The following is a 20,613-nucleotide window of genomic DNA, read 5'->3' as shown; positions in this document are numbered from 1 at the left end:
GGGATCCAACTCGAAACCTTGACACATTGGGACGATGCTCCAACCAACTGAGCTACCCAGCCAGGGCTCAAACTAAATTTCTTTTCCAGGCTGGACCCTTCCTCCTCTTGCCCATGTCATCCACAGTGTTTTAAACCCAACCTGAGGACATGGCTATAGCCAGTCAGATTGCGAGAGAGGTTATAGCATAAAAGGACACAAAGGAACTTTTGAGGATGATGGGTATCAAGATTGTAGTGATGGTTTCACTTGACCTATGTCAAGTTTATCAAGTTGCATACTTTAAACATGTGTAGTCCTCTGTATGTCAATTATATCCCTACAAAACTGCAGAAATTGTACAAGTCCAATTGGGAACCTCCCATCCTTTCACCATTGGATGCAGACTTAGCCTTCCATTGGTTTTAATTGTTGGGATACCTACCAGGTCAATTCCTCTTTGAGGAGTAGCCTGTTTCATTAAAACATTTGACTAGCAGCAAAAAGCACTCTTATTTATTTGTTTGTTTGTTAATCCTCATCTGAGGATATTTTTTCCATTGATTTTTTTCTTTTCTTTTTTGAGAGAGAGAGAGAGAGAAAAGAACATTGATGTGAAAAAGACACATCGATTGGTTGCCTTCTGCACTCGCCCTGACCAGGCTGGGGATCGAACCTGCAACCCAGATACATGCCCTTGACCGGAATCAAACGTGGGACCCTTTGGTGCCTGGGATGATGCTCTAACCACTGAGACCCTGGCCAGGGCAAAATCACTCTCTTTTTCAGTTGGTAAAAAGAGTCAAACATTTTCATTTTCATCTACATTACAGCATACCAATGAAAATATTATAAACATAGTTGCAAGCACAGTTTACAGAATGGTATTCTAAAAAGTTGCAAAAGTGGAAAAGGTTTCAATTGTATTTTTTCCTCAATCAAAGAAAACACTTTCTGAAAGAACATATTAAAAAGCAGTAGAAAACATTAAGCAGTACTTGACCTCATGCTCAGGAAGTGCCTTTAAGAACCTCAAAGCTCCTTAACAGTCATTTCTTGACTCCTCTAAGCATCCCAGGCATATGTCACTATAGTCACAGTTAAACAAACTTGAAACCCAAGTGAGATTTGGGCAGATGAAAAATATGCCTTAGAAATTTGGGCCCCATGCCATTTCTGAAATTATGTCATTTTTTGCACCTGGTACTCTATATGGCTATTTCCTAGAAGTTATTTTTAAATACTGTGGTTTGAACAATGCAGGACGAAAGACCTATGAAACCGGTAACAGCACTGGAAGCTGTTGTACAGCCTAATCCTCTCCACCTGTTAAATCTATTCACCTTAATTGCTATGCCAGAAATTTCCCACATCCTATATAATAAAAGCATAGTATGCAAATTGTCCCCTTGACCGGGAGTTGTCAGGGAGTTTGACCAGGGGGCAGGGCCAGTGCGGGGTGAGGAGGGGAGGGGGAAGGAAGGGAGGCCCGGCCAGCAGCCGGCAGTCGCTAGGGACCCTACCAGTGCACGAATTTTGAGCACTGGGCATCTAGTCTTTAAATAAAAACCTGGAGCCTTCCAAAAAGCGATTCTTGATATCTATGCCATGGGGCTTCCTTCAGGGTGAGAAAGCTTTCCACCAGGCACTTGTGGTCCTTCAGAAACACGTTGGATGTGTTCCAAAGCAGAACACACACTGTCAAATTCTATTCATTGTGAAAGTGTTAGAATGGCATTCCAGTGTAGTCAATCCACAAACTGAAATTTATTAGCAATGCTGTCAAATAATCAATTTATTTCTTAACGCAAATCTGATGAAATACTTTTGAAAGACAAATTATCTGAACAATTTGCAAAAATAATAGTGAGAAACGTCATGTTGCAACTGATAAACTCTAAACCTGACACTTGAGAGGAGTGTCCAGGGACAGGAGAGCTGTGGCAGTGTGAGCCACTGCTGTCTCTACCCTCTTGGTGGCCAACTGAGGAGTCATATATTTGACTGAGCACTTTTTCACACATTTAAAAATTATCACCTCTCAACATCCTCCTCAAGTGAATGCTTTTACCTCTCTCAACAATTCCTTCTAAATTCAATTTTTAGTTTTTAAATGATCTGCAAAAGAAAATTATTTTTATATAGTGTGTCTTTTTAACTGTCATTGTCCATAGTCAAGTGTGCACCCTGTCCTATCATTTTTAAATGATAGCACATTTTTATAACTCTTAATAAATTCACTTCAGTCAGTATTTATACACAAAGCACTATGTTGGGCACAGAAGGAAAACAAAGATAAGCACCAGGCGTGTAACTCTAAAAAAAAAAAAAATGGAACTAGTAGAAGTTCTACAATAGATGGATGAACTTGTTGCTGGGGTGCCTTAGGGAGTTGAGTGATTAATTATGATTGTGGGGATTGAAGGTGACAAATAGATGAATTTTGAACCAGTCCTGCGAGAACTTAGACTTTCTATGAAAGGTCAAGGCATCGTTGTTTGGGGTATGGGGGTGGTACAAGGCAGTAACAGCTTGGGTTTGTGGTTGTTTTTTTTTACACTCTGAATCTTTATAACAGATGTATTAGAATTGTTCTCAACAAGTGAGAAAGAGATACTTATAAATTGTTTCAGATCTTTGACTGTCGTTGTAATGGCCAAAGGTTCAAATAATTTGGAAGGATGGATATCTGTGCTGACTTGCAGGAAATATGAGTCAGCTTTTCTCATGTACTCAGCACAGCTCTGTTATTACAGCTAGGATATTTGGGAAACATTAAGCTGAACAAATCAAACACCGTAATTCTTTTCTTTTTATTGATTGGCCCAGACATGCATCCTGCAAGGGTAGACAACAGGAACACTTTTTATTGTCAAGGCTTAAGGAACTCTGCTGGCAAGGGGAAACACCTGCAATTGAAAAACAAAAGAAAAACACACAACTTCTGTTTTCTATATAATCCTTCAGGCTAGGAACAGACCCATCCTTAGTCCATACCTCTCTTCTATGCTTCAGGATTGTGTATTCAACTGTCTCCAGACATCTTAGCACCAAGTATTTCTGAAACGCAGCATTTTTTAAGGTAAACTCATTATGCTTACTCCAAACCTGTTTCTCCTATATTCTCTAATTTCTTGAGTAGTACTCACAATGCACCAGTCACAAAAGTCAAAACCTGTGAGTAATCAACTCCCCCTTTGTCCCTCATTCTTTAACACTTAGCCATCAAACCAATTGATATCACCTGCTTAATATCAACTGTGTCCTTCCTTACCTCTCCATCTCCATTTCCACTGAGCTAGTTCAAACACACATTTTATTTAACCTGAAATTTTGCTGCACTCAACTAATTGGATTCCCCATCTCCTGTCTTTCTCTCTTACATCTAGCCTTCCCTTTGTTGCCAGGTTGATCTTTCTAAAGAAGAAATGTGATCAGTTGTTCTAGATATAGTTTGAGGCTGCTAGCCTTCTTCTCTCCTTTCATTCTATTCTCGGTAGAAAAGTTCATCAGTGTCCACTCTTGGAATTACCTAAGAAGAGCAGGGCATCAGGGCCTATGCTTCATTCTCCCCTGCCCCTTTCCAATATGTTAGAGACAGCCTCTCATTCTGAACACACTCAGACTCAAGATGCCAGGCTCTTAATTGAGAGAAAGAATTTAAGTAACCCATAAGCACAGTATTTCCCTTGCCCACACAGATGTGTACAAAGAGATGGACTGGTTAGTTATATCGAGCTAGTGATATTAAGGGCAGAGTTAATCCAGAAGGGGAAAACTCTAGCAATTTGCTTACTTGGGATTTGGAGAATAATAGACTGTTAGTAGTAAAGATCTAAATTAAAAACAAAACAAAAAAAGATCTTCAAAGCCACTCCTAAGGGCTCTCTAGTGTCAGCATCACTTTACTATCTCTTAGAAACAGATATCCTTCCTCTACCTTCTCTGCTTATAGCCCTCCCTGCATGTTTTCATATTTTGTTGTAATTACTTTAACAGCATTTTTAAAATTTAGTAAACATCACCCTATTGATTTAATAGAATTTAGATCTCGTAATAGTAACTATGGAGTTTAAAATTCTGCTTAAAGGGAAGTAGAAGTAAGTTGATAGGAGGCTTTTATGTGAATGTATTGGAACTGAAATGGAAGAAAGGCTTTTAGAGATGGCACAATAGGCCGTGCTGGCAAACTCCTGCCTGCCTCTGCAGTGCTGTCTGGAAGGCAGTGGAGGGTACAGTGAAGAAAAGAGAGCCATAGAATCCCTGATGTTGGTTTGAAGAGAGTGTATAACAATACAACTCATTTTAAACAAACTCTATGATAAAAGAGAATTGGTGAAGTTATGGAAAGAGACAAGAAACATTCTTCTATCACATTCTCCTGATGATCACAGAGGCTCTGTTTGCTACAAGGTCTGGAGCAAGAATTGAAATAGTCAAGGTAATAAAAATGGTGGTATGGTGGTTGGTTGCAAATCTCAAGGGTGGAGTTCAGGTAACATGTAGGGAAACTGGATAAGGGTAGGGCTAAGTGGATGGGGTTATAGAGCCATTGAGGTGGGACAGGCAATTAGGAATGGATTTAAAATGTGTCATCTGACCCATGTCATGATGGCTTTATGGGAATGACAATTTCATAAACTGAGTTTATGTGTCTCTGACCCAGAACAAAGGACTTTTGAGTAGGAAGGAAATGTAGAGATCATCTAGTGACCATTCTATTTTTCCACAGGTGACCATTTGCCTACTTGTGATTTTTCCAAGGTCATATACATCCAACAGTGGAGGAGAGTTAGGACTGGAATCCAGATCTCTAGATTTCCAGTTCTTTGATTTCTTGACTATATAAATACCTATGAGTTCCAACAACTCAGAATTCCGAAGTTCCCATGAAGTAAGCTCAATACACAAGAAAATCCTTATTTTGGAGATGAAGAAACTGGGGATCATAAAGGTGGAGTGAAATATAGTCAATAATCCGATATAATAAAAGTCTAATATGCAAATTGTCCCCTCAGGCAGTCATTTGACCGGGAATTCAACCAGGAAACTGTGAGTTCGACCGCTCACTATTATATGCGCTGACCATCAGGGGGTGGCGCGGAACATGGCGGGCGTCAGCAACATGCTGCGACCTCTTGCCAGCTACCTGAGGGTAGGGGTGACAGGGACAGAGGTGCGGTGAGAATGTAGGGTATCTGCCGAGCTCGCTCTCACTCCCCCTGCTACCCTCCCCTGGGACGGGCGGCCATGAGGAGCCTGTCCCACACTCGCTCAGCCTCTTTTCGGTGAGCCAGGCCACAGCTGCAGGGACCACAGGGGCCGGTCGGGCTCCACGTGGGTTTACGCAGGAGCTGGTCTGCAAGGCCAGACAGGAGAGAGCACGCTGCCTACCTGGCCTCCGTGTGGCACCGCTGGGTGGCCCAGAAGCCCACGCTGTGCCCCAACCCATGGCGGCCGGCCGTGCTCACCACATTCCCATGTGGGAACTCGGGCGCTGTGACTCAGGCGCCCAGGGCCCAGAGGTCAGCTGGGACCTGCCCTTCTATGCCAGATGCTTGCGCTTCGATCTCGGCCAGGCCTAGGGACTGCATGCATGCACGAATTTTTTGCACTGGGCCTCTAGTGTTATAATAATTATGTATGGTGATAGGTGGCTACTGAAAATATCGGGGTACATTTTGTAAAATATATGATTGACTAACCACTATGCTATAAACCTGAAACTAAACTATATATATAAAAAGCTAATATGCTAAGTGTCCGTCTGGGTAATGACATCACATAGCAATGCCCAGCTTCCTCTCCCTAGTGACTAACTAGCCTCCTTGGAGTTTCTTCAGCCCAGGAACACAACTTGCTCTATAGCCAGGTAGAAACATTTTACACTGTAACCAAATGTCTGTGAAGCATTTTCCCATGCCTCATCTCATTTGATCCTCACAGAAGTCCTGGAATAGGTAGATAGGAGACTTGGTAGAATCCTATTTCTTTTTATTAGCTGGAAAACAGAGATTTAGAAAGTTAGAAACTTGACCCGACTGAAAAGAAGTAAGAAGTGGTGGACCTTGAAAATGACTTCAGGTTTCCTCACTGCACAGAATATAGTCAAACACTGCTGCAGTTAAATATTTTACCCCTTGCTCTCCCTGCGTGATCTACAATAATAATCTGCTTCGTGTTGATATTTACTTCTGTGTTGCCGACAATTACCTGAAAGAGAAGTTGGGGTGCTTCACTGGGCTGGAAAAAGTTTAGTTAAATCAGAAAGCAGGTCTAATTAAGCAAGTTTATTCTATATATATAAAAGGTTAAGTTGACTCGCACATGCACGATACATATAAAGATCTTGCTGGCGCCAATCGCACGCATGTGTTTCCATCTGTCATTATTGATTTTGAATTTGGTTGACACTTCTATTATAGAGAAAGGGTGAATAGCGATATTAAAATATTTCTTCTAATTAATTTCCTTTCAATGTGCACAAATTAATGCACCGGGCCACTAATACAAAATAATACTGAGTGTAAACTGTAATTGAAAAAATAATTTTTTAATTAAAAAAAAAAAGGTGGAATGAATTTACCAAATCACATGGGTGGACTAGACCAGAGCCCAGGCCGCTGGGCCAATTCCTGGGCCAATGGGCTTCTACCAACCATACTACCTCAGAGACTCAAAACATGTGAAATCTTCAATGTCATGGGCCTACACACATTCCCTCATTCAAGCTACAGGTACTTTACTTTGTACTATTATGTGTTATACATTGTGCTAGGTGCTGTAGCAAAGATTACAAAACTGAAAGATTTATTTTGCCAGACTAGATTTCTATTTTGCAAGACTAAAAATTGAACGTTACCTAATTATCAGGGAAATGCACATGCCTTTTGGTGGTTGATAAGCTAGCAGGAAGTAAGTCTTGGTGCACTACAATATTCAGAATGTTTCACTTTCACCAGAGGATGGGTTTCAGATTCTATACTCTATTGCCCAATAATACATCTATCAGATGGGCAAACATGAAAAAGTCTGAGGATGCAGATAACTGGAATTCTCATGCTCTGCTGGTGGAATATCAAATGGCCCAACCCTTTCAGAAAGCAGTTTGGCAGTATTTAGTAAAATTAAAAATGCATATACCTTACAATCCAGCAATTCCATTTCTGGCTATATACACTAAAGCAGCTTTTTTTTTTTTTTTAAACTGTGATTCATGATCCATTAGTGGATTGTGAAATCAATTTAAAGGTTATAACAAACATTTTTAACAAATGAAATAGAACAGAAAATATCAGAGTAAGGATTGTGTGCCTCTTAGATTCTCCCTCTCCAGGACTGAAGTGTTAATTCACCCAGATGCCAGGAGGGTTGACTGCCAACAGCTTTTAGCTGGTTCCCTCTCCAGGAAGAGAGCTATTTGCCCAAGGTCAGACTCTCTTCCTGGGTTGGCTGTATTCAGTAACTGATCAATGCAGGTGTATGAAGGCCTGACCCTCTTGCTCCAATTTGAAATTACTCTGGATCACCACAGACAGTGCAGGATCATCTGAGGTCTTTGTAGTCATTTCAGTAGATCCCAAAACTCCCTCTGCCCATTTCTGTTTCCTTCACTTCCCCACAGGTGCCGATCCTGGTACACTCCCCAATAAACATCCCCCACACAAATTTCTGTCTCAGGTCTGCTTCCCGAGCAATTTGGCCTGTGATGATATATGCATGTATGCATGTACAGGATCTGAAAGTAAAATTATGTCTCATCATGTGTATTGGCCACAAAAGCTGGAAAACCCCTGTACCTAGAGAAACTCTTGCACATATGCACAAGGAGGGATTTGTATTTCCTCATACTTAATTACTGCAAAACTTTTAAAAGAGAATGTCAACAGAATTTGATGAACTCCTGAAAGATTCCAGTATTGTTCTTTTTGTTTAAAAAAAATTAAAGTTATAACTTTTATTTTTTTTCCAGTATTGTTCTTATTACATGGAACTTAGTAGTAATAAAAATAGGGGAAGAAAAAAAATAACTTACAGGAAATCAACCAAACAGTTATAACTGGAATGTCTGTATTTCATGAGCCATTAAATTTTGACCAAATTTCTTGTATAAGAGGAAGTGACCTTGTTAACTGTGCTTTCACTACTTCCTGATAGTAAGATAAAGTTAAAAATGCTTTGCTTTTGTGTGTAGATTTTCTGCAATAATAATTCATTGAATAAAATGTAATTTAAAAATATTTTAAACATATAGAAAAGTGAGAAAAGAAACCCATGTACCTATACAGGGTGGGGCAAAAGTAGGTTCACAGTTGTGGGTATGTGAAACACAGAGTTTATTCTTGTATATTATTTATTAAGTATTGTATTATTTTCCATATGAACAACTGTAAAACTATTTTTTGTCCCACCCTGTATGGGGCACTTAGAGTTCAAAAGAAACTGGCCAACTTATAGTAGAAGGAGGAATTCAGTAGAGGTTAGTGTTATTATCCAAAAGCATATGTAAGGGATAGACCTAAGGAAGAAACTAAAAAAAAAAAAGGAAGCAAAATAAAAGTGTGGCCAGTAATGAAACTATAAATTAGGGTAAGAAGTGGTTGTGGCTTTGGGAGAGTCTGCTGGATTGTTGACTTGACCCTCTATTTTACTTACTTAGGTTGGGTTTTATCTTTCTACAGAACATGTGCCAAGAGATCTACAAAATTTAATGCAGAATCTTTATTAATATTTCAACTAATGCATTTATTTAAGGAAAATCCAAATTTTAGAATATTAGTAAATCCCATGTATAAAAGCAACCAATAAGAAACAAATCTTCATATCTAGAGATGAGAACACGGCGAGTCTATTTATAAGGAAATACAATGATATAAAATAACTCTAAATGATGATATGTAGGAATTTCCAAAACCACAGGGAAGTTGAAACAAGAAAATTTGGAGGTTAGAGTCTATTCGAAATAGCTGCAGATGAAAATTTGAGGAAGAATTGTTTATGGCCACCTCGGTCCTCAGAACTAAGAAATTCAAAGATTGTGAATAACTGGACCAGAAGCTGATTTGGAATTTCATCTAGATCAGCGATTTTCAACTGGTGTGCCAGAGCAGGCACACTGGTGTGATGCAAGAATTTTTAAAACATGCAATACCTGACTATTTAGTCAGGGACACTGACCTCTTTTCCCTTAGACTATCAAATAAAAAAATGACAACAACCAAAACAACAATAGTCATCCAGTGTGAATGAAGAAAAATTAAACTCTTTTTTTTTGTCAGATTGGCAAAAAATATATATTTTGGTGTGCTGCAGAATTTTAGTGATTAGTTTATGTGTGCCATGAGATTTTTTAAAAAGCTGAAAATCGCTGAACTAGATTGAACACATCTACACTAACTAGAGTGAAATATCTTCTCATATAATTTGCTCTTGTCACTACTTCGAATTGTCAGAAAAAGACTTATGACTTGAATGAGTACACTGTCTATGAACAAGGTTTCATAGACAGTGTACTTAACAAGATGTTAAGCACCTGCAGAGTGAGATCTGTCACTTTCTGGAACTAGGACAGGAGAGATGTCAGTGACATGTTTTGTTTGTGAAAAGATGGGGCCTTTGGACCCTGGTTATTAGCCTATAGTTCCAGGGAAACTTCATATCCAGGGCCTAAGAAACCTCACTCAATATTTTTCTTTTTGGTCTAGTTAAATTCCTTAGAATGGAAAGTTATGATGCTAACTTTTTCAAGAACTGTGTAGAAACTTTTCAAGAACTCTGAGAAACTTTTATAAGGTCCTTTTTAAAAAAAATTCATAACTTTACGGGAACCAGGAAAGGAAATTTTTGTATAGGATAAGACTAGAGTAGAAGGCCCAGACATGAAAATATTAGCAAATCCTAGCCCAGATTTGGGAATACTAGGGGGAAAACCCTGACCTTTAATTTTCAATTAACTATCTCCCTTCCACTCCAGGTACAACCCCAACTACATCTTAATCATTTCCTCTTTTTGAGTATTTTATGATCATGGCTATAATTGTTTGAAGGACTTCTTAGATCTTTCATCACATTGCCTATCATTTATTTTGTGAAATATGTTGTCCCAATTCTTAATTACATAGCTTATAACAACCTGTGTATTTGGATAGAATGATTGTTAATTACTATCATCATCAAAAACATTCAAGTGTCTATATATATATCCAAACAAGCAATCATTTACAAAAGAAATTCCACAGGCATAAGCCCTTTCTTCCATCAGCCAAAAATAACCTTAACACAAGATAATTATTTCAGATGATAAATTTTCGGTCACCCATTTTTATCCCTAAACCCCATCTCAAATTCTGAAACCTCAAGAGAGAAATTGCATAGGATTACATACCTTTTCGGTACTTGATAAGTGATGATCAACTGTTATTGCATTGGTCTTCATAATTCTCATAAAGATGACAATCATGTATTTAGATGATTAATTGTCCTTAATCCAGTTTTGCCCTAAACTTTAGAGTCCCCGCAGTAATCACCTTAAATATTCGATGGCTCATTCAGGGTAGAAGCTCAGAGAACTTAGAATTTTTTGTTTTAAAAATCAGTTACCTACTATAATACCTTCAGGTGAACAAGTGAAAAGTTATATAGACTACTCTTTTCTTTCTTTCTTTTTCTTTTTCCTGTCCTCTCCGGTTTACAACAGACAGAGCTATGTTAAAACCACACAGCAAAGTTTTGCAACAGAATGGCCTTGAAATAGAATACTGCCCGGTTGAAAACTTGGGCAATCAAAATGAAATAAGTGAAACCCTGTCTGCTGGACTTTACATGTTTCTTTTTACAAGGAAAGCTATCACCTTTTTAGGAGAATATTATTCTGTAAGTGACCCTGTACCCTCTCTATATCAAAGCATTTTTAATTTCTATAAAATTCAGAATAGAACTATGACTAAGATATAACCCTATTATCTACAAGTGCTGCTTTAGTCACTAAAATGCTGAAAATAAATGCTACTACTTAGTAGCTACTATAGTGTTTCTCATTTCTCTTAAAAATGATAAAATCACGGAGGGCATAAATTTTTAAAAATTTACTATAGATGTCTATATACTTGGGCTGCACCAGCAAATGAATTAAACTGCTGCACTAATTCTCTAAAACCAAAGCCTGTTTCTCAAAAATGTGTTAATCTTTTTTCTTTTTGCAAGAGGCCTCCTTACTCTGGCCACAGATGACTTGCTTGGGTTTCAAAGTTTTCTTTTTTTTCAATTTTATTTCTGATAAGAAATTGAAGTGACAAATAGCAACATGTGGGCCACTCTGATAGACTGAAAATTCTCCTTAGGCTGCACATGGCTTGTGATAAATGTGCAATATGTTGTCATTAGAACTGCTAATCTGACCATCTCAAAACATTTAGTAAACATGGTGTGTCTACTCAAAGCCAGCCTAACAAGAGTAACTTTTTCACATCTTCCTCCGTTCCTATACACGTAAGGTCATTTTTAATGGGAAGCTTGAAGAAAGATTTAAAACACTTTTTTCAGTAGTTGTGGGTAAATTAAATTGTCAGGGTTCTTATAAATGTCACAAGCCAGTGGCCAGCAGTTCAGTAATATGGTTTCCTAACCACACAGAGCTATGTTCAGGCAGTCAGTGGTCTATGATCTATTTAGCAGCTTTATTGTGTTACTTGGAGCATTATTTTATGAAAATTAGGTGGCACAAAAGCCTAAGAAAAGCATGATTCTAGGACAATATAAGATGCCAATTTCCTTTGGTCTTTTTTTTTTTTCTATAGAAGTTTCTTGGTTTCCTGGCTGATTCAGATAACTTATTTTAGGTGGCCGTGGGATTGGTTGAATTATTCTATACATTAAGATTTTTTTAAGTAGTTTATTGAAAACTCATCATTGAATAAGCTGTTCTCAACACTTAAATCCTTCCTCATACATCACTTGGACCTGTGAGGAGTTACATGAAATTGTCTTCTCTTAATCTGTTTTGTTTCATAGTTAATAAGTGAAAAGTCATTGTAACAAAATGAAAAAGATGGCCTAATTTTGACCTGGAAAATGTAGGATATCTTGCATTTGTGGCTGTGTATACACGGATGGTACAACAAAAAGTGGATTTTGGTATGCACTCAGTTCTAGTAATTGTGAGAAATGGGAAAAACTAGTCTGGACTTTGTGGACAAAATTATTTGGTTTGGGTTAGACCATTGCTCAAAAGATGTGGCAATGTGTTCCATGTTGCTGATGATTCTGTTCCTGTCAGAAAAAGAAAGCAAGGGAAGCAGCTATTACAGTCTCCAGCAAAAGTAGGCAAGCATATTGCTCTCGCACGCATAACAAAGCAAATGTAATCATTCAACTTGCAGGGAAGAATAATCCACCACACACTATGATTCCCACATTGTTTTTCATGGATTGAGAAAAAAAAATTATTTGCAATTTTATTTTAATTTTAAAGTCCATTAATATAAAGAAGCTGGAATTCAACTCTTGCAGAAGTTAACTATGATTCTTTAGCTAAATGTTTCGTGGCTTAGCCTTAGATTTATGGTTCAGATTATTCTCAGGCTGCTGGCTTGGTTCAGAAAACCAAGTACCCTGTACAACTCTGAATTAGAAGTCTAAAAAAACCCCAAACAACCCAAACATATTTTTCTTAATTATACTGTATTTTATAAGATTACTCCTTCTAAAGTTAGCTCTCTGATGGCAAAACAGCTGGGTGAAAAGTGAAAAACTCAGGGACTCATCTTGCTGTTTCAGATGATTTTTTTAAAAAAGAGAATACAAAGTAGAAAACATCTTTTCAAAATAAGAAACTATAGAAAGTAGCCATGTAAATTTTTTAAAAATTAGAACTTCCAGAAATGAAAAACACAGTAACTGAAATCAATAACATAATGGGTGAAAAGAGTCTTTGATTCTTAGTCTCCATATGTTTTGCAGTTGTATAAGTTACAAAAAACTATGGTATATTAAAGTATATTTAACTCTGATGTGTATTGGTTTTTATTTCCTGCTAGATGTTAGCAATCTAAAAATAGAAAAACTGTTCACTTTTTAATGAGGTTTGGTACATAATCTCATAGGAGTTTTTAGAATGAGAACTGAACTTTTTTTTGAGCAAAGTTTGCCCTAGGCCAGCGGTTCTCAACCTGTGGGTCGCGACCCCTTTGAGGGTCAAACGACCCTTTCACAGGGGTCACCTAAGACCAGCCGTGGGCAAACTATGGCCTGTGGCCGGATCCGGCCCGTTTGAAATGAATAAAACTAAAAACAAAAAAGACCGTACCCTTTATGTAATGATGTTTACTTTGAATTTATATTAGTTCACACAAACACTCCATCCATGCTTTTGTTCCGGCCCTCCGGTCCAGTTTAAGAACCCATTGTGGCCCTTGAGTCAAAAAGTTTGCCCACCCCTGCCTAAGACCATCAGAAAACACATATATAATTACATATTGTTTTTGTGATTAATCACTATACTTTAATTATGTTCAATTTGTAACAATGAAAATACATCCTGCATATCAGATATTTACATTACGATTCATAACAGTAGCAAAATTACAGTTATGAAGTACCAACGAAAATAATTTTATGGTTGGGGGTCACCACAACATGAGGAGCTGTATTAAAGGGTCGTGGCATTAGGAAGGTTGAGAAACACTGCCCTAGGCCAACAGAGATTGTCAGACCCTATGTTTTTTACCCAGTCTGACAATCTTGTTGTTTTTTTTTTAGTTATTTAACATATAGTTAAATGAGTTTGGCAAATGTGTAGAGTGGTAAAACTACCACTACAGTCAAGATATGGGACACAAACCCCCAAATTCCCCTGTGCTACCCCTTTGTGATCAAACCATCACCCCACCTTTAACTCTAGACAACCATCAATCTGCTCTGTATTCCTATAGTTGTGCCTTTTCTAGAATGTCATATAAATAATCATGCAATATGTAGTCCTTTGAGCCTGGCTTCTTTCACTGAGCAAAATGCTATTGGAATTCATCCATTGTTTGTATGTATCAAGAGTTTATTCCTTTTGGGGAGGCCAGGGGATTGTCAAGGGCAGGGGAAAAAAGGAGACATATGTAATACTCTTTGTAATACTTTAAGCAATAAAACAATAAAAAAAAGAGTTTATTCCTTTTTTATTGCTGAGTAGTATTCCATGTTATGGATGTACTATAGTTTATCCATTTCTTCAGTCAATGGACATATGGGCTGTTTCCAACTTTTGGTTATTACAAATAAAGCTACTGTAAACATGTGTTCAGGTTTTTGAGTGAACATGTTTTAACTTCACTCTGATAAATACCTAGGAATGAGATTGTTATGTCTGTGGGAATTCTGTGTAACTTTATTAAAAACAAAACAAAACTGCTAAACTCTTTTTTAGAGTGGCTTATCAAGTGTGCATTGGCTACCAACAATGTATGAGAGAATTCAGTTGCTCCTTGTTCTTATCAGTTCTTGGTATTTCAGATTGTTTTAGTTTAGTCATTCTAACAGGTAGGAGGTAGTACCTCATTATGGTTTTAATTTCTATTTCCCTAATGACTGATGGTGTGGAACAACTCTTCATTGCTCATTTGCCATCCATGTCTCTTCTTTGGTGATTTGTATACGCAAATCTTTTTGCCCATTGTGTTTTGATTTCAGTTTCTGTGCTTTTCATTTCCGAAAGTTCTAATTTTTTAATCTACTAGGCTATTTTCTATAGTTTCTTGTTTTGAATAGGTGTTTTTCACTTTGTATATTTAAAAAATAAAATATAGCTATTTCATCGTCTGTGTTTGCTAATTCAAATATCTGCAGTTTTTGTGAGAGTTATCTTTTGTTTCTATTGGATATTGTTCCTGCTGGTTCTCACCCATAGTAACTTATTCTTTGGGTGCTTAGTGTTTATTACTGTGAGCTGCTCATTTTCCTTGGAAAATAATTTGTGGATTTTTTCAGTACATTCCTCTGGAGAAGGTTTGCATTTGTTTCTTCTATACTCTTGGGATCTATTTAATTTATAGTAATGTCTGGAGGCTTTTTAAAAAAACCTATTGGCTGTAGATTAAGGTTACATTTTTTCAGGGACAGAATCTTGATCCTTGGTTCTGCTTAGCACCATGGGAATTTTCCTTGCAGTTGTCTGAGGATGAACGGGTATGTAGGTTTTTTGAGGGTTTTTGTGTGTGTGTTTTTAAAAAAATATGTTTTATTGATTTTTAGAGAGAGAGGAAAGGAGGGGGGAGAGAGAAAGAAACATTGAGAAGGAAACATTGTTGGCTGCCTCCTGCCTCCTTATATACCTACAAGGGATCGAGCCTGCTATTCTGGCATGTGTCTTGACCGGGAATCGAACCAGCGACCTCTCAGTGCATGGGACAATGCTCAACCAATTGAGCCACACCGGCCAGGGCTGTAAGTTTTTTATATCCACCTAATGTTATTGGGAGGAATGTCTCCTATGGGATTCTTCAAGGCTTAGGCTTTTGTTTCTGTTTCCCCCTTAATGAAACCAAAGCTGAAGTTCACCAGCTTGAACTAAGTGACTTCAAGGCCAAAGGATTGAGCAACTGCAGAGGCATCATTTAGGTGAATAGACTGTGAATGGTGCCTCCTGGTGTTAAACATCTGGACAGTGTTGTCTAGTTACCTGTCTGGGTTCCTATTCTCTTTGAGCTGATAATTCCTTGCATTCTAGTCCATGCTTCAATGATTTTTAAACGTTTAGGAATTTTTAAAAATTTAGCCTTGTTAAAAAATTGTTTTCAGTGGGAAGGGCAGTCTAAATGTCTGGCCTGCCATATGCCTGGAAATAGAACTCTCAAAACTCCATTTTATATACCCGGCAATTTATAAAGTATTTGATAGCCTCATTTATTCAAATAATAATTTCCTTTTTTTTTCTAACACAAATCTTTATTAGGAATAGTTCAGTAGAATTATAAAGAATCTATAGTCCCTGTACTTAATTATTTCCTCATGAATTTTACTAGTGCATGTATTAGATTTACATTGAAATACTAAAGTAGCTTAAAGGTTTAATCGTGGCCACAATTTTCTTAATGTTTCTCAGAAAATGAGTACATTAAGCCAGAATCATGCGTGTCAGTTGCATCCCCATAGTTACGTTAAACATAACAAGGGAAATGTCTTTTGGTGGTTGATAAGCTAAAAGGAAGTGAGCCTTGTTGTACTACAGTATTAGGAATGTTTTTGAACGTTCGCCTAAGAATGGAAGGTTTCAGATCCTCCTGTATTACCCCTTGCTCAAACATAAATAAAAGCAGTTATGGAAAAACCATGTGTAATCAATGCTAAGACTAGGTATACTGATGTCATGTAGAAAAACATCATACAGAGGATCCTTTTGTGTGGCTTATTTAATTCTCTCTGTTATATATAATATTTGCTCTGAAATATAACTCAGTAAAGCTCTAGCAATTAAAGGGAAAGGAAATCAGTTTTAGTCCAATATTAAATTAGCCCTAGTCCCCAAATGGAAAAAAAAATTTTTTATAACACATATCAAATCATCCAGGGAGACCACAGAGTCCATTTGTGCCTGCATATAGTAGATATTCAATAAATGTTGAGTCAATTAATTAGTGGACAATATATAATGGGCTGTTGTAAGGAAAGCATGCAATGGCTAAAATGTTAATTTGATCAAATTATGGGAAAAACATTAAAAAAGGATGTTGCCTGGGATTCAATCCCCATTCTCCCTCTCTCTCCCACCCCACCCCTCCGGCCCCCTGCCAGCTATAGCCTTGGGTAATCCACAAGCATCTTGGGCCCCAATTTCTTCATCACTTACCCTACTCTTAGGTCAAACTGCCTGGCCGATCCCTGTACGTGCTACATGATTTCCCAATTCAATATCCTTCTCCTTACAGTTCTCTATCTAAAGTGCCTTCCCCCCACCTCATTGCATAACTAAACTTACCTAGCCATGGCATCTTCCTAATACAAATACTCACCTACCAAGCCTTTTTACGCCACCCCAGCTAGAAGTTACCTTTCCCTCAGATCTCACAGAACATTTCCCTCTTTTATCTCAATGGTGTAATTTAATACTTTATAGCTTATGAGCTTTCATGTAGATATCTGTACTACGCTGAAAGTTCATGAGGATAGGGCTCATGCTTGCTATATTTTTGTAGTCCCCTCTCTCCCATATAATATCTAAAAAAAAAATACATTACCGATTATGAGTTTAGTAAATACCTGCTGAATCTAAAAACAAAGGTTAATAATGTTTTTCTTCTGATGAGAGAGGTGTGTGTCAGATGATAGCTTGAGGTCATTTCCAGCTTTTAAACCAATGATTGTAGAACACTGATGGTGAATGCTGGATATAAATAAGTAAAAAAGAAATTGTATAAGCAACCTATCCATTAACGGAAGAAGAAAAGAAGAATACTTGGATGGATTGGAGCACATTTAAAAGCAAAGATGAAGGGGGAAATTGATGATGCAAGAGTAGAAAGTGACAGAAGCATTATAGATCATTCTATTCTAGTCATTTTTTAAAAGTCCTTTTTTTCACTGCATTTTTTAAAACTACATTGCACCTGTGTGCAGTTGGTATATGAGCCAGAAAGTGAATTGCATCTTATTTTATTTTTTTAAATGTTTTTATTGATTTTTAGAGAGAGAGGAAGGGAGAAGAATAGAGAGAGAAACATCAATGAGAGAGGAACATCATTGATCGGCCACCTCCTACACAACCCACACTGGGGCTTGGGGATCAAGCCTGCAACCCGGGCATGTGCCCTGACCGGGAATCAAACCTGTGACCTCTTGGTTCCTGGGTTGATGCTCAACTGCTGATCCACACTGGCTAAGCTGAATTGTGTTTCATTATTATTACTAGAGGCCTGGTGCATGAAATTCATGCACTGGGGGGGGGGGGGGGGATCCTTCAGCCTGGCCTGTGCCCTCTTGCAGTCTGGAAGCCCTTGGGGGATGTCCGATTGATGGCTTAGGCCCATGGGGAGCGGGCCTAAGCCATCAGTTGGACATCTCTCTCACAGTCTGGGACCCCTCACTCCTTACTGCCCCCCTGCTCACTGCTCCTTACTGCTCAGTTCACTGCTCCTTAGTGCTGCCATGGAGGCAGGAGAGGCTCCCGTCACCACCACTACACTCGCCAGCCGTGAGCCCAGCTTCTGGCTGAATGGCACTTCCCCAGTGGGAGTGCACTGACCACCAGGGGGCAGCTCCTGCATTGAGGGTCTGCCCCCTCGTGGTCAGTGCACCTCATAGCGACGGTCATTCCGCTGTTCGGTTGATTTGCATATTGTTTTTTTATTATATAGGATTATTTTTTTTAGAGATAGTGGAAGGGAGGGGGAGAGATAGAGAGAGAGAAACATCAATGTGAGAGAGACACATCGATTGGTTGCCTCCCGCACCCTCCCTGACCAGGACCAGGGATCGAGCCTGCAACTGAGGTATGTGCCCTTGGCTGGAATTGAACCTGGGACCCTTTAGTCCACAGGCTGACACTCTATCCACTGAGCCAAACCAGCTAGGGCTGAATTGTGTTTTAGAATGCAGTTAAACATCTCACAGACATAATGTTGAATTAAGAAAAACAGACAGCCCTGGCCAAATGGCTCAGTTGGTTGGAGGATCATCCTGTACACCAAAAGGTTGAGGGTTCAACTCCTGGTCAGGACACATACCTAGCTAGGTTGCGGGTTTGATCCCTGGTCAACAACCAATCAATGTTCTTTCACATAGATGTTTCTCTCTCTCTCCCTCCCCCCCCCCCTCGAAGAGGAAGAAGAAGGAGACAGTTCATTCCATATGATTCCATTAACATGAAGTTCAAAATCAGAATTTTTTGAACTTCAAAACTAATTTCTGGTGATAGAAGTTAAAATAGTGGTTACCCTTAGAGTGTGGTTTGGGGCACAAGGGATGTTCTGAGGTGCTGGTAATTCTCTGTACTTGATCTGGGCAGTGGTTACATGGTGTATGCACATGTAAAAATGTTTTTAGTTGTATACTTAAGATTTGTGCACTTTAATGTATGTAAATTATACCCCAATTTTAAAAAATGCAGTTAACAAATCGGTTGCTCCATGTTATAACTGATGAGCAGGTAAGAGACAGATCCAAGCTATACAGTGTATTTCCTGGAAAAATGCAGCACACTTTAAAATCCCAGAGTTTTATCTTCAAACCTATTGCCAGATGGCTCTCATAATTAATGCATCAAAATGTGGTTAGAACTAGAAGAATTTGTGATGTGTGATAAAACGAAAACAACCAATGATCATATGGTTTACTCATTTTGACTTTCACTGTGACTGTCTGAGAGTCAGGATCACCAATAAATTGTCATGCATTAAGAATGGAAGAAGTCCTGTATGAGGAAACTTGCTAGCTGTGAAACCTGGAATGAGTCACAGGCTTTCTGGGCATCAGATACTTCCTGTTAAGTGGAAAAATATTTTATCTGATCAAAGAGAGAGAACAGGAGCAAGTGATCTCTTAAGACTCCTTTCAATTCTTAAAAACTTTGGCTTATGGAAGTTGGAACTGCAAAGAACAACTCTGGTTAAAGCTTTTACACTCTTGGAATTAGGGAAAATCTGTAATAATAGGCAACAAAAAATGTAGGTGGAATTTGGATCATGCCAAGTGGTAAGAAATCCAGGCAGAAAACATCTTTTCAGATACAGCCAGTTACCTGAAACCATTTGCTGTTATTCCCTGGGGGTTTCCCTAGCCTTCAACAAGGGGTTTACCTAATACAGTGGTTCTCAACTTTCTGGCCCTTTAAATACAGTTCCTCATGTTGTGACCCAACCATAAAATTATTTTCATTGCTACTTCATAACTGTAATGTTGCTACTGTTATGAATCGTAATGTAAATATCTGATATGCAGGATGGTCTTAGGTGACCCCTGTGAAAGGGTCGTTCGACGGCCAAAGGGGTCGCTACCCACAGGTTGAGAACCGCTGACCAAATAGTACAAGAAGGAGAAGGAGAAGGAGAAGGAGAAGGAGAAGGAGAAGGAGAAGGAGAAGGAGAAGGAGAAGGAGAAGGAAGGAAGAGAGAAAGAGAGAAAGAAAGAGAGAGAGAGAGAGAAAGAGAGAAAGAGAGAAAGGCAGAAAGAAAAGCACACATTTTTAGACTTCAATCAAAGCAAGTATTGTATGGTACGTTTTTCCTTTTTGGGTTTATATTTGCAGAGAATAAACCCATTGCAGAAAATGGTATTTCATAAAATGTATGAGCAAAGAGCACCAGTCTAAGTTTAGCTAAAATAAAATCTTACAACTAGGAGGAACTATAGGCACCACCTCTTCTTTCAATATTAGTAAGTGTGAGCATCATATCTATTTTTCTAAAGAGGCAACTGAGGCCCAGTGAGGCCAAATGACTTGCCCAGGGTCACAGAGCTAGGAGGAACACAGAGTAGACAAAAAGCCACTTCTCAGCCTTCCAGCCTATTATGCCTTCCACTGCATTAGGCTGCCCCCTGTGGTTCCTTTTGGATGACTTGAGCTCCAGGTAAGGGACAGGGAGGACGAGGACTTCCAGTGTCATTCATTTTATTTTTATTTATTTAATTTTAGAGTCAAGAGACTGTCTTTTAAAA

This window comes from Myotis lucifugus, unplaced genomic scaffold (assembly GCF_000147115.1).
Source record: "Myotis lucifugus unplaced genomic scaffold, Myoluc2.0 scaffold_115, whole genome shotgun sequence".
Classification (NCBI taxonomy): domain Eukaryota; kingdom Metazoa; phylum Chordata; class Mammalia; order Chiroptera; family Vespertilionidae; genus Myotis; species Myotis lucifugus.
The sequence above is the reverse complement of the archived record's forward strand: the minus strand, read 5'-3'. Positions refer to the sequence as shown.